The sequence below is a fragment of the Schistocerca piceifrons genome, chromosome 7 (assembly GCF_021461385.2).
Source record: "Schistocerca piceifrons isolate TAMUIC-IGC-003096 chromosome 7, iqSchPice1.1, whole genome shotgun sequence".
Classification (NCBI taxonomy): Eukaryota; Metazoa; Arthropoda; class Insecta; order Orthoptera; family Acrididae; genus Schistocerca; species Schistocerca piceifrons.
This window is the reverse complement of record NC_060144.1, coordinates 465439059-465450586: the sequence shown is the minus strand read 5'-3', so window position 1 is coordinate 465450586 and position 11528 is coordinate 465439059. Positions and strand designations below refer to the sequence as shown.

The following is an 11528-nucleotide window of genomic DNA, read 5'->3' as shown; positions in this document are numbered from 1 at the left end:
AGTGTGATTCGCTTTATGTGGATTAAGGGATGAATGCTTGTCGAAATCCACAGGGATATGCAGTCCACGTATGGAGAAAAGTGCCTCGCTTTGAGAAGTGTGAGGTGGTGGTCTTGTGAGTTCGAAAAAAGGCCTGTAAGACTTGCACGACAGTGAGCGTTCGGGGGCGCCACGTTCGTCGCTGACTGAGGCGTTGGTGAAAGTAGATCGGCGTGTGTATCTCAAGAACATTTCTTCGAAGACTGGCATTTTTATGAGATTGTGTACGACACCGTTCACGTCGGTGCGTGCCTAAGCAGTTGGATGAAATAATGAAAGGCAAGCGAATGATTGCTTCATAGCATCTGCTGCGATGTGTCAGGGAGGGCGACAGTTTCCTGGACCTCACTGTTACTGAAGGTGAAACGTGGATACAGCACTTCATGCCGGAATCGAAGAAGCAGCGCATCATGTGGGAACATCCTTGATCGCCTGTGACAAAAATATTCTGTTCATTGTGGTCTGTTGTAAAACTGGTGTTGACAATTTTCTGGGAACACCGTGGACCTCTCCTGCTGTATTTCAGTTAACTAGGTGCAACCGTGTGAGCCGACAGTTATTGTTGCACACTGTCACTTCTGCGTGCTGCCATGAGGAAGAGGCGCCGAGAGATTCTCGATGTGGACAACGTTGTCATCCTCCACGACGATGGTTCAAATGGCTCTGAGCACTATGGAACTTAACTTCTGAGTCATCAGTCCCCTAGACTTAGAACTACTTAAACCTAACTAACCTAAGGATATCACACACATCCATGCCCAAGGCAGGATTTGAACCTGCGACTGTAGCGGTCACGCGGTTCCAGACTGTAGCGCCTAGAACCGCTCGGCCACCCCGGCCGGCTCCACGACGATGCGAGGCCACATGTGGCAATGAGAACCACCGACAAGCCTCGGTGATTCCACTGGAAGAGTCTGGGCCACCCATCATACAGTCCGGAACTCTCCCCTAGTCATTTCCACTTTTTGGATCAGCTGAAAAAATTCCTAGCAGGTCAGCGATTCACAAGCAACGATGAAGCCAAACCAACAGTCTGACGGTAGTTCCACAATCAGCCAGGAAAATTCAACGACACACGCATCTTAAATTTAGTGCTGCGATGCGGTGTGGGCATTATGTGAAAAAAAAGTGTAAGCTATGGAGAATAGTATTCATACACTGACAGAAAAAAATTAGTAATCTGGAAAGACGACATCGATTTTGGCCCGATGATGACATATACCACCAGTTGGATAGAACTCGTAGATGTACTGATGATGGTTTGGCCGTAGTCCGCCAACAGACAGCGTAGTGACATAGCTATCTGAGCGTCATCTGTGTCTACCCTTTAATAGGGAATGTCCACAGACAGAAGGCTCAGTGGGGCGCAAACGTGTGAAGCAAGAAGACGACCATGCCACGAAGACGCACTCGTTCTTCCTCCCAGCCAACTGAGCGCGTTTTAAAGGGGTCAAATTTTGTACTTCCGAGTGGCGGGATGGTTCTTTCAGAGAATTGTCATACAAGTCGGATGTTTTACGTCAGCTGTGCAACGATATTGGTATCAATAGTCAAGTGAAAAGTCTTACAGCCGTAGAGGAGGTTCTGGACGTCCACTTCCGCCAGGACTGTCGTATTGTAAGGCAGTGATGGCAGATCGCATAGCTACCAGAACAGATAAGAGGGCCTGTGAACTCAGACGTGCCAACACGAACTGTTGCAAACCTGATGCTGGCAGCAGGACTATGGGCACACACACCTCTATCCCATCTTCCACTCTCGCCACAGCATCGACGTGCACGGTTCAACTGGTGCCGTCAGAAGATCAATTGGAAGACGGAATGACGCGTCATGGTCTTCAACGATGAGAGTGTATTCTGGCTGCACGCAACTAATAGTCGTTCACGTGTACAACGTACACGGTTGGTTCAAATGGCTCTGAGCACTATGCTACTTAACTTCTGAGGTCATCAGTCGACTAGAACTTAGAACTAATTAAACCTAACTAACCTAAGGACATCACACACATCCATGCCCGAGGCAAGATTCGAACCTGCGACCGTAGCGGTCACGCGGTTCCAGACTGAAGCCCCTTTAACCGCACGGCCACACCGGCCGGCTACAACGTACACGCAGTGAATGGTGTCTCGTACAGTGCATTCGCCAACGACACACTGGCCACACCCCAGACCTTATGGTCTGAGGTGCCGTAAGCTACAACTCCCGTTCACCTATGGTGTTTCTGGGTGGGACGTCAACCAGCACCCGTTATTTGCAGAATGTTGTTAGAGTCGTTCTTTCGCTGTTCTTGCAACGGAAAGGTGATGTATTGTTGCATCAGAATAATACTCGTCCACACACTTCCCTTGAAACTCAACGTGCTTTGCAAGACGTGCAGCAACTTCCCTGGCCAGCACGATCTCCATGCTTGTCCCCAGTCGAGCACGTGTGGCATATGATGGGACGAGAAGTGACTTGTGCGACTCATCCACCAATAACTCTTACAGAGCTACGTGAACAGGTCGAGCAGACGTCGCATCACGTATCCCAGGACATTATTCGCCGTCTGCACGATCGACTTGATGCCAGAGTCAGCGCCTGCATTACTACCCGTGGAGATTACACCACGTACTAATACAGGGGTTTCAATACGGGTCGACATCTGGTACCTCAGAACCGCTTGTGCTGTTGATTTGTAAATGTAATCACTTCATGTACTCCATATGCAATGTAGCAGCAAGAAATTTTTGAGTGAATTGTAACTCTCTAACTAATATTTTTCCGGCAGTGTATTTGTAATTACCTGTACATATCTTACTTCAGCTAATAAAAAATCGGGACAAAGACCTGATTCGCCATCCTATAATTGTACGTAATACACAATTCAAAATTGAGACAGAATCTAGACTAGGTAATTTCATATCCACGAAACTATTATCAAGTTAACGGCCTTGCCGCAGTGGTAACATCGGTTCCTGTCAGATCACCGAAGTTAAGTGTTGTCGGGCTGGGTTAGCACTTGGGTGGGTGCCCATCCGGTCTGCAGAGCGCTGTTGGCAAGGGGGTGCACTCGACCCTTGTGAGACAAACTGAGGAGCTACTTGATTGAGAAGTAGAGGCTCCGGTCTCGTAAACTGGCATATGAGGTGCATTCAAGTTCTAAGGCCTCCGATTTCTTTTCTCCGGACTGGAAAGAGATAGAAACATGCGCATTGTTTTAAAATGAGGCCGCGTTCATTGTCAATACGTCCCAGAAATGGCAGCACCGTACGGCAGATGGAATTTTACCGCGAGTGGCGAGAATGAGAACTGTTTTAAATACTTAAAATGGCGACGTTTTCCTTACTTGAACAGCGTGCAATCATTCGTTTTCTGAATTTGCGTGGTGTGAAACCAATTGAAATGCATCAACAGTTGAAGTAGACACATGGTGATGGAGTTATGGATGTGTCGAAAGTGCGTTCGTGGGTGCAACAGTTTAATGAAGGCAGAACATCGTGTGACAACAAACCGAAACAACCTCGGGCTCGCAGAAGCCGGTCTGACGACATGATCGAGAAAGTGGAGAGAATTGTTTTGGGGGATCGCCGAATGAATGTTGAGCAGATCGCCTCCAGAGTTGGCATTTCTGTGGGTTCTGTGCACACAATCCTGCATGACGACCTGAAAATGCGAAAAGTGTCATCCAGGCGGGTGCCACGAATGCTGACGGACGACCACATGGCTGCCCATATGGCATGTTGCCAAGCAATGTTGAAGCGCAACGACAGCATGAATGGGACTTTCTTTTCGTCGGTGGGGACAATGGATGAGACGTGGATGCCATTTTTCAATCCAGAAACAAAGCGGCAGTCAGCCCAATGGAAGCACACAGATTCACCGCCACCAAAAAAATTTCGGGTAACCGCCAGTGCTGAAAAAATGATGGTGTCCATGTTCTGGGACAGCGAGGGCGTAATCCTTACCCATTGCGTTCCAAAGGGCACTACGGCAACAGGTGCATCCTACGAAAATGTTTTGAAGAACAAATTCCTTCCTGCACTGCAACAAAAACGTCCGGGAAGGGCTGCGCGTGTGCTGTTGCACCAAGACAACGCACCCGCACATCGAGCTAACGTTACGCGACAGTTTCTTCGTGATAACAACTTTGAAGTGATTCCTCATGCTCCCTACTCACCTGACCTGGCTCCTAGTGACTTTTGGCTTTTTCCAACAATGAAAGACACTCTCCGTGGCCGCACATTCACCAGCCATGCTGCTATTGCCTCAGCGATTTTCCAGTGGTCAAAACAGACTCCTAAAGAAGCCTTCGCCGCTGCCATGGAATCATGGCGTCAGCGTTGTGAAAAATGTGTACGTCTGCAGGGCGATTACGTCGAGAAGTAACGCCAGTTTCATCGATTTCGGGTGAGTAGTTAATTAGAAAAAAAATCGGAGGCCTTAGAACTTGATTGCACCTCGTAGGGCAGGGAAAGCGGTGTGCTGACCACATGCCCCTCCGTATTCACATCCAGTGACGCCTGTGGGCCGCGGATGACACAGCGGCCGGTCGGTACAGTTGGACCTTCATGGCCTGTTCGGATGAAGTTTAGATTTCTTTTTAACTATTATCAGAAGTTCCACAGAAATTTTTCAGTTCCTTAAACTGAGAAAGCGAAAAGGCTGTATATGGTAACATGAAACACTTTTGTTTTGAGGGTAGCGTTGTACAGTTTCCCTCTTGTTCAAATAAACTAATCAGCAAATGTAATACTTAATAGAATGGAAGTAGCATAGAAAATCACTTATTGAAAGCCAAAAATAATATAGGCTGACCGGACAGCGTAGTAGTCACTGCCTTATGAAGAGTCCACTGGTCGCTCTGGAGCCCTCAAGATGTGTAGATCTGGTACTAGGCTGTCCCATGAGCCTTCATCACCAACGTTAAGTCATGGCGGGGAAGCAGTGTGTAGAGCGAACACGAACTTTGCAACTCAGAGAAGATTGACGAATGATCCAGTAACACTACTACACGAATTCCGCAACTTGTCCTTCAGGTATAGGGGAGCTCGGGGCAGAACGGGATAGCGGGGCACAATGGGAAATTGCTCTTTTCTAGACTGGACAGTGTTGCAACCTGTTGTATGGGCATGTGACTATTTCTCTGAGTGGAAGGGAAGCGAGGGCAGCCATTCTGATTTAGTTTGAAGTGCGAGATCTAAGTGAATTGTTGTCCGTCACGTTACCGCTTGCGTTGTTCTAACGTTTGGTGAAGTTCAACGCCAGGTAAGCTGTTAATTGTTAACTGTATACCTTAAATGTCACATTCCCTTAAAGTGCATGGCATTTGTTATACTTTAGTTATTTAATGCGTTTAAATACGTCAGTTATTACACTCCATAAAAGTTATTAACCTCAAAAGTGCTCTTGGGGCGGAACGGGGCGGGGCAGAATGGGATAGTGTCCCTTTCTGCCCTGTCATATTTTGATGCAAGTAGAAAGCAAACCCAGCCTGGATGTTCATGGATGCCAGACTCTCCCAACCAGCTATGTTCGCCGAACAACTCAGCTTTCCAGATATCGCCCGAGGCTGTCATTCCAATTTCTCTAATCTGTCTGAATACTCGGCGGACTACTAGACGAAAAGGAAAAACCGTCGTATTAACAGATTCTCCTCGTAAGAAGGAACTGCATAAAGCTGTCGCACGTAAAGTAGGCCTACAGAAAGGAGGAGGGTGAACAAATATGAACAATTTCAGGACAGAGACTTCAGGTGCAATGCAACTTAAGGCAAAATATCAAACTGTACACACACACACAAAAAACAGAGGACATCGAAGACCTTAAGAAAAATAAAAGGAAGAAGATGATGGAGAAGAGAGAATCAGAGAGATAGGATGGTGAGTGTCTCTACTGTGGGGACTTCTACTCCGTTTCTAATGAGGGCTGGGTCGCACGCCAGAGTGGGCACACAATTCATGTGCTGGCATAGACAGTGAAGATGAAGAGGAAATACTGATTAGTGACTATTGTCGAAAGGGCTTGTATTTAGGGGTTTGCTGGTTATTAAGCATTATACATTTTTCAGAATGACATTAAAATATTTTCTAATTTTGGAGAATGACTTTTTAATTATTTAAATTACACATTCCTTAGTCTGAATTACCTGTTATACAACATTTTGTCATAGTTTAATACGATATTCATAATTGAAATTCAACATTTATGCAATAATTTAACAAACAATACCCTTATCCCATTCTGCCCCGTGGGTGGGGCGGAACGGGAAATATACAAGACTTTCTTTGAAAAATTGTAAAAAATGCAAAATGTATTGTTTTAAGTCATCTTAAAATATGGTACATTAGGTTACACTACAAAGTGTTTTTTTATCACTCTACGAACTGTTTCCTTGTGTTCCCTTCTTTTATAGAAATTGTTAAACATTAAGTATCCCGTTCCGCCCCGAGTTCCCCTAAGAGTGCATACATTTGGACAGAGGAGACCTCTGCGTTTTAGAGAATGACAGATGCGTGCGGCACTTTTCATCCTTGTTTGAAACTTCGTTTGAATCGGCTCACCCTGACATTATCGATTTCATCAGTAACTTGGTAAGAACACTGACAAGGAAACGAAAGAAACCTGAACTAAATTTTGCAATGCAAAAAGGGTGAGGTGGATATATTGCACTTACTGAAGTGTGTTTTGCGGAAAGCTTAAACGTTGTCGTCAGCTTAAAAATATCTTTTGAATAAAAGTATCTGCAAGTCGTTATTAGAAATTTTATTTCCTTTATACTGATGCACAGACGAATCGTATTTAAGTGCAGGAATAGAACCGGCTGGGACAATGCTAAGTGTAACGCGTCTGCCGGGTACGCAACGGTGGCGTAACAAATTCCAACTCTGGCAGCGTCGAAGTACAAACAGGCAGAGAGCTTATTGCCTCACAGTGTTCGAGAAAGGACGCCAGGAAAACATTTGATTCAGCGCTTAGACAACAGTGCTGAGTGGACACAACACTCATTTGTAACGAGGCTACATGTAGTAACTCCACCTAGGTATGACACAAGAACGCCTTTCAGTCTGAAAACTTTGCATAAATGAACGCTCTGAAGTCCCGAAGTTAACTAGGCCAGCCAAGAGTGCTGACAGGCCCAGAAAACTGGAGCACATTCAGTCACCTGAATGGAGGGGGGGGGGGGGGGGGGGAGAATCACGTCATCGACTGCTGTAAAACCCTTATCTTCTTTTGAGTCTCTCTCAAAGTTTGATCATTCCATCTGCACCACGGATGCTGATGAAGGGCCAGCTCCACTAGTTGCAGGAGGGTCTGGTGGGTACAATGAAGTTTCTACAGCCGTGCACCGCCTTGGCCTCCTCTGCTACAAATCCGCGCTATCGGGCTTGTAACGTTCTTTTAAAAATATATATATATAACTTTATTATTACGTTAAATGAATGTGTGATCTGTGGAATGGATACTGAACTCAAATTATCGTGTTGCGTGTTGTAAGTGCAAGTGGTGTGCTTACTCTGTGTTACTGTTAGCAAAACTTTACACGAATTGATTGGGCAATGCAGCTCCCAATACTAATAAAGAAATACAGTCACTGCAAAATACATTCTGCTCCTGAGGCAGTGAATCATCTGTCCCTGTTCAAAAAGATAAATTTGGTCCCTGTGCACCTAACAAACAAATTAAATTGTCTTACCTCTAGAGCAGCAACGGAGTAACGCGATATATTCTGGTCTCTCATTAAAAAAAAAAACTGTTAATGCTAGCTACAGGCTCAGCAGTGTGCAATGCTGGACGTAATTCTTGAAATGCACATGAAATTCATTTGGTTGATAAACGAGAACATTTAAGAAAATCCAACTTCTTTGAAAAATATATGATCTGGACTGGGAGGCGGCACTGATTATGGTGAATTACTAAAATTCAGTAAATTTTGAGCAAAATTATATTGCAAGTTAAGTTTGTCTTTTCAAAAATATCTGACAAGTGAAGTTGCATTACTCACAATTGATTCGCAAACTATGAGATTTAAACAGCAAGTGCTATGTAACTTCATTAATCCAACATAAATGCAAATCATCAAAGTACACATAACTCTGTTAACAAATCTTAAAAGCATTACAAAAATGAAATATTTAACTACGTGCGTTCTGGGGTTACTCATTTGGCGCTGGCAAAAACAGAAATTATAGTTATTTAAATCTTTACCTTATTTGCCTGAAGACTTCTTCTTGCATGTTCAACAATATTGACATACCTACATTAATCTAACTCTTGGCGACTTCGCACAGCACACCACAAGGACTGCCTACTCCATCGTCTTTCCCTCACAAGCGCTCTCTTACTGCAAGAAAGCAGTACAGCATCTTTGGCTCTGCGGTCACGCACAGTCAGCGATCTGCATTATCGAGCCCATTAGAGACATTCATCGTTTATACTAGTTTCATTTTAATTTATTAATTTTCTTATTTTATGAAATGAAATGTCGAGTGGCTAGGGCCTCCCGTCGGGCAGACCGGTCGCCTGGTGCAAATCTTTTGAGCTGACGCCACTTCGGCGACTTGCGCGTCAATGGGATGATATGATGATAAAGACACTACAACACCCAGTCCCCGAAAGGAGAAAATCTCCGACCAAGTCTGGAATCGAACCCGGACCCCTTTGAATAGCATTTGGTCGCTTTGACCACTCAGCTAAAAAATCGGGACAGAGACCTGATCCACCGTCCTATAATTGTACATAATACACAATTCAAAATTGAGAGAGAAACTAGGCAAGGTAATTCCATGCCCACGATGCTATTATGAAGACAACGGCCTTCCCGCAGTGGTAACACCGGTTCCCGTCAGATCACCGAAGTTAAGCGCTGTCGGGCTCGATTAGCACTTGGGTAGGTGATCATCCGGTCTGCCGAGCGCTGTTGGCAAGCGGGGTGTACTCGACCCTTGTGAGACAAACTGAGGAGCTGTTTGATTGAGAAGTAGAGGCTCCGGTCTCGTAAACTGACATACGGCCGGGAGAGCGGTGTGGACTATTCTGGTGCCGCTTACAAGTGTTCCCCAGTAAACTCCTTTCAGGCTGTGGAAGGAACTTCCACCTTGTGAGCTTCATTGCTGCCAGTCACAACCGTAAGTGACTGAAGATGAAGGTCCCGCCAATCTTCCGTGAAAGAAGAACCGATCTGCCCCTCTGTGAGCTGTTCAGCTTCAGAGCAGGGCGCCTATGCCACAACTCCTGGATAGTACAGGTACCGTCGTACCAACTGTATGCTGGTATCGTCTCTAGGGCTATCGTTCATGTCGCTGTTGGGTCTCCTACCCACATGCCATCTGGGCAACCGGCAGCTGGGCCATGCAGAGTTTTGCGACCGACCCCAAGTGCAGCTTCACTCAACGAGAGTGGTGAGGCTCAGACACACGTCCACATCGAGGCCTTGGCAGCCAGACCCTCCTACGGCAGGGCTGCAAAACTGACCTCCGACAACGCCAGTGTCCGCGCCTGAGAAATCATCTCCGGGCCCAGACGTGCTTCTGCGCGCCTTCGCGCAACGGTGGCTCAGCATGGTTGCCGGGAAAAGGACAAAGTGAATGCGAAACTCTTGCTAATAAATGTTAACTGAATGATGTCATATTAGCGCCCCGGCGCTCCACATGTCCCCACCACCCCATCTCCTCTTAGCTGTCCTACACTCACGTAGGAGGCCGCATATGGCAGGCTCCTATAAATTTGGCGTCAGGCAGTGGTCCTCTGATGCCTGTACAGTACATCATTTCTTTATGCTTTTGTCAGTGAGGGTATTAAGGTAAAGATTTAAATTTTAAAATAATAATAATAATATACACTCCTGATGATGGAAAACCGCCTTGATTCACCCACTTCATAAGAAGGGGGACAAAACTGATGTCACATACAAAATCCTCTCTCAATGTCTTCTGAACCGAGCACAACAACAACTTGAATGGAAAATTGGCGAATATCAAGCAGGTTTCAGGCCAAATAGATCTTGCCCAGAACAGATTTTAGTCCTCAAACTAATTCTCAGACATCAAAAAATTTACAATAAAAAACTAGTTTGTACCTTTGTAGATTTTGGAAAGGCTTATGACTCAGTGGATCGTGAATCTCTTTTCCAAATTGTGAAAGAACAAGGCCTGGATCCTAAAACCACGGCAATTATCAGAGACACGCTAACTGGTACAAAATCAAAAGTAAAGTTCAGAGGAGAAATTTCAGAATCCTTTGAAATAAAAACAGGCGTGAGGCAAGGTGATGGACTCTCTCCGTTGCTATTTAACTGCGTTCTAGAAAAAGTAATACAAGAGTGGCGCGAACGAAAATTGGAGTTCAAAATTGAGCAACCAGTGAAATTAGGACGAACAAATATTCGAATAGACTGTTTGGCCTTTGCAGACGACTTGTTTATTCTAACGCAGGACATCCAAATTGCTCAGAAACAAATAGAAATTCTTAAAGAAACAGCAAAAAGAGTAGGTCTCCAAATCTCATTTGAAAAAACACGGTATATGACTAGCAACAAACTGGCACCCAAACTTTTGGAAACTAAGTATGGAAAAATCAAAAGAGTTTCGCAATTCAAATATTTAGGTGAAACAATCTCAGAGACTGGTCTAGAAAAAATTGGAAATGAAATTCGTTGTCAAAAGATGGATACAGCTTTTAGACTTACAAAAGACATCTACAACAAAAAATGTCTCTCGAGGTACTCTAAATTGAGACATTACAACACGGTCATAAAACCAGAGTGCCTTTATGGGGCTGAAACGCTAATTTTAAACAGAAAAAAGGACATTCAAGAAATCCAAAAAAGAGAAAGAAAAGTAATCAGAAAAATTCTAGGTCCAAAATATACTGAAGAAGGAACATACAGGCTAAGAGCAAATAGTGAAATTCAACAATACACCAGCATATATTCGGATATGAAAAAACGCAGATTAAAATTTTATGGGCATATTAAAAGAATGGATGCTACCAGACTAACTAAACAAGTAGTGGAATTCTACGAAAATCGAAGTAAAGCTAAATTTGAGACAATAAAATGGATTGCTGCTATAAAAGAGGACATGAAAGAGGCAGATATAAAACAAGATGAAATTCAAGACAGAAAATTATTTAGGCAAAAAATTCATGACTGGGTAGTTGGTCAAGCTGAAAAACCAAAGAAAACTGGAACCACATGGTCTGATGAAAGGAAAAGAGCTCATTCCGAGAGAATGAAAACAATTTGGGCAGAGAGAAAGTCTAAAAGAAAATAACTGAATGCCCCGTGATTGTACTTCGCGTGGTCCAGTAGGACCCAAACGTGAATAATAATAATAATATACACTACTGACCATTGAAATTGCTACACCAAGAAGAAATGCAGATGATAAACGGGTATTCATTGGACAAATATAATATACTAGAACTGACATGTGATTACATTTTCACGCAATTTGGGTGCATAGATCCTGAGAAATCAGTACCGAGAGCAACCACCTCTGGCCGTAATAACG

At 44.4% G+C, this 11528-nt stretch overlaps 1 pseudogene; it reads left to right on the top strand.

Annotated features, from left to right (window-relative positions):
• Nucleotides 1-8823: 8823 nt before the first annotated feature.
• Nucleotides 8824-8941, top strand: LOC124709448 (annotated as a pseudogene).
• The last annotated feature ends 2587 nt before the right edge of the window (nt 8942-11528 follow it).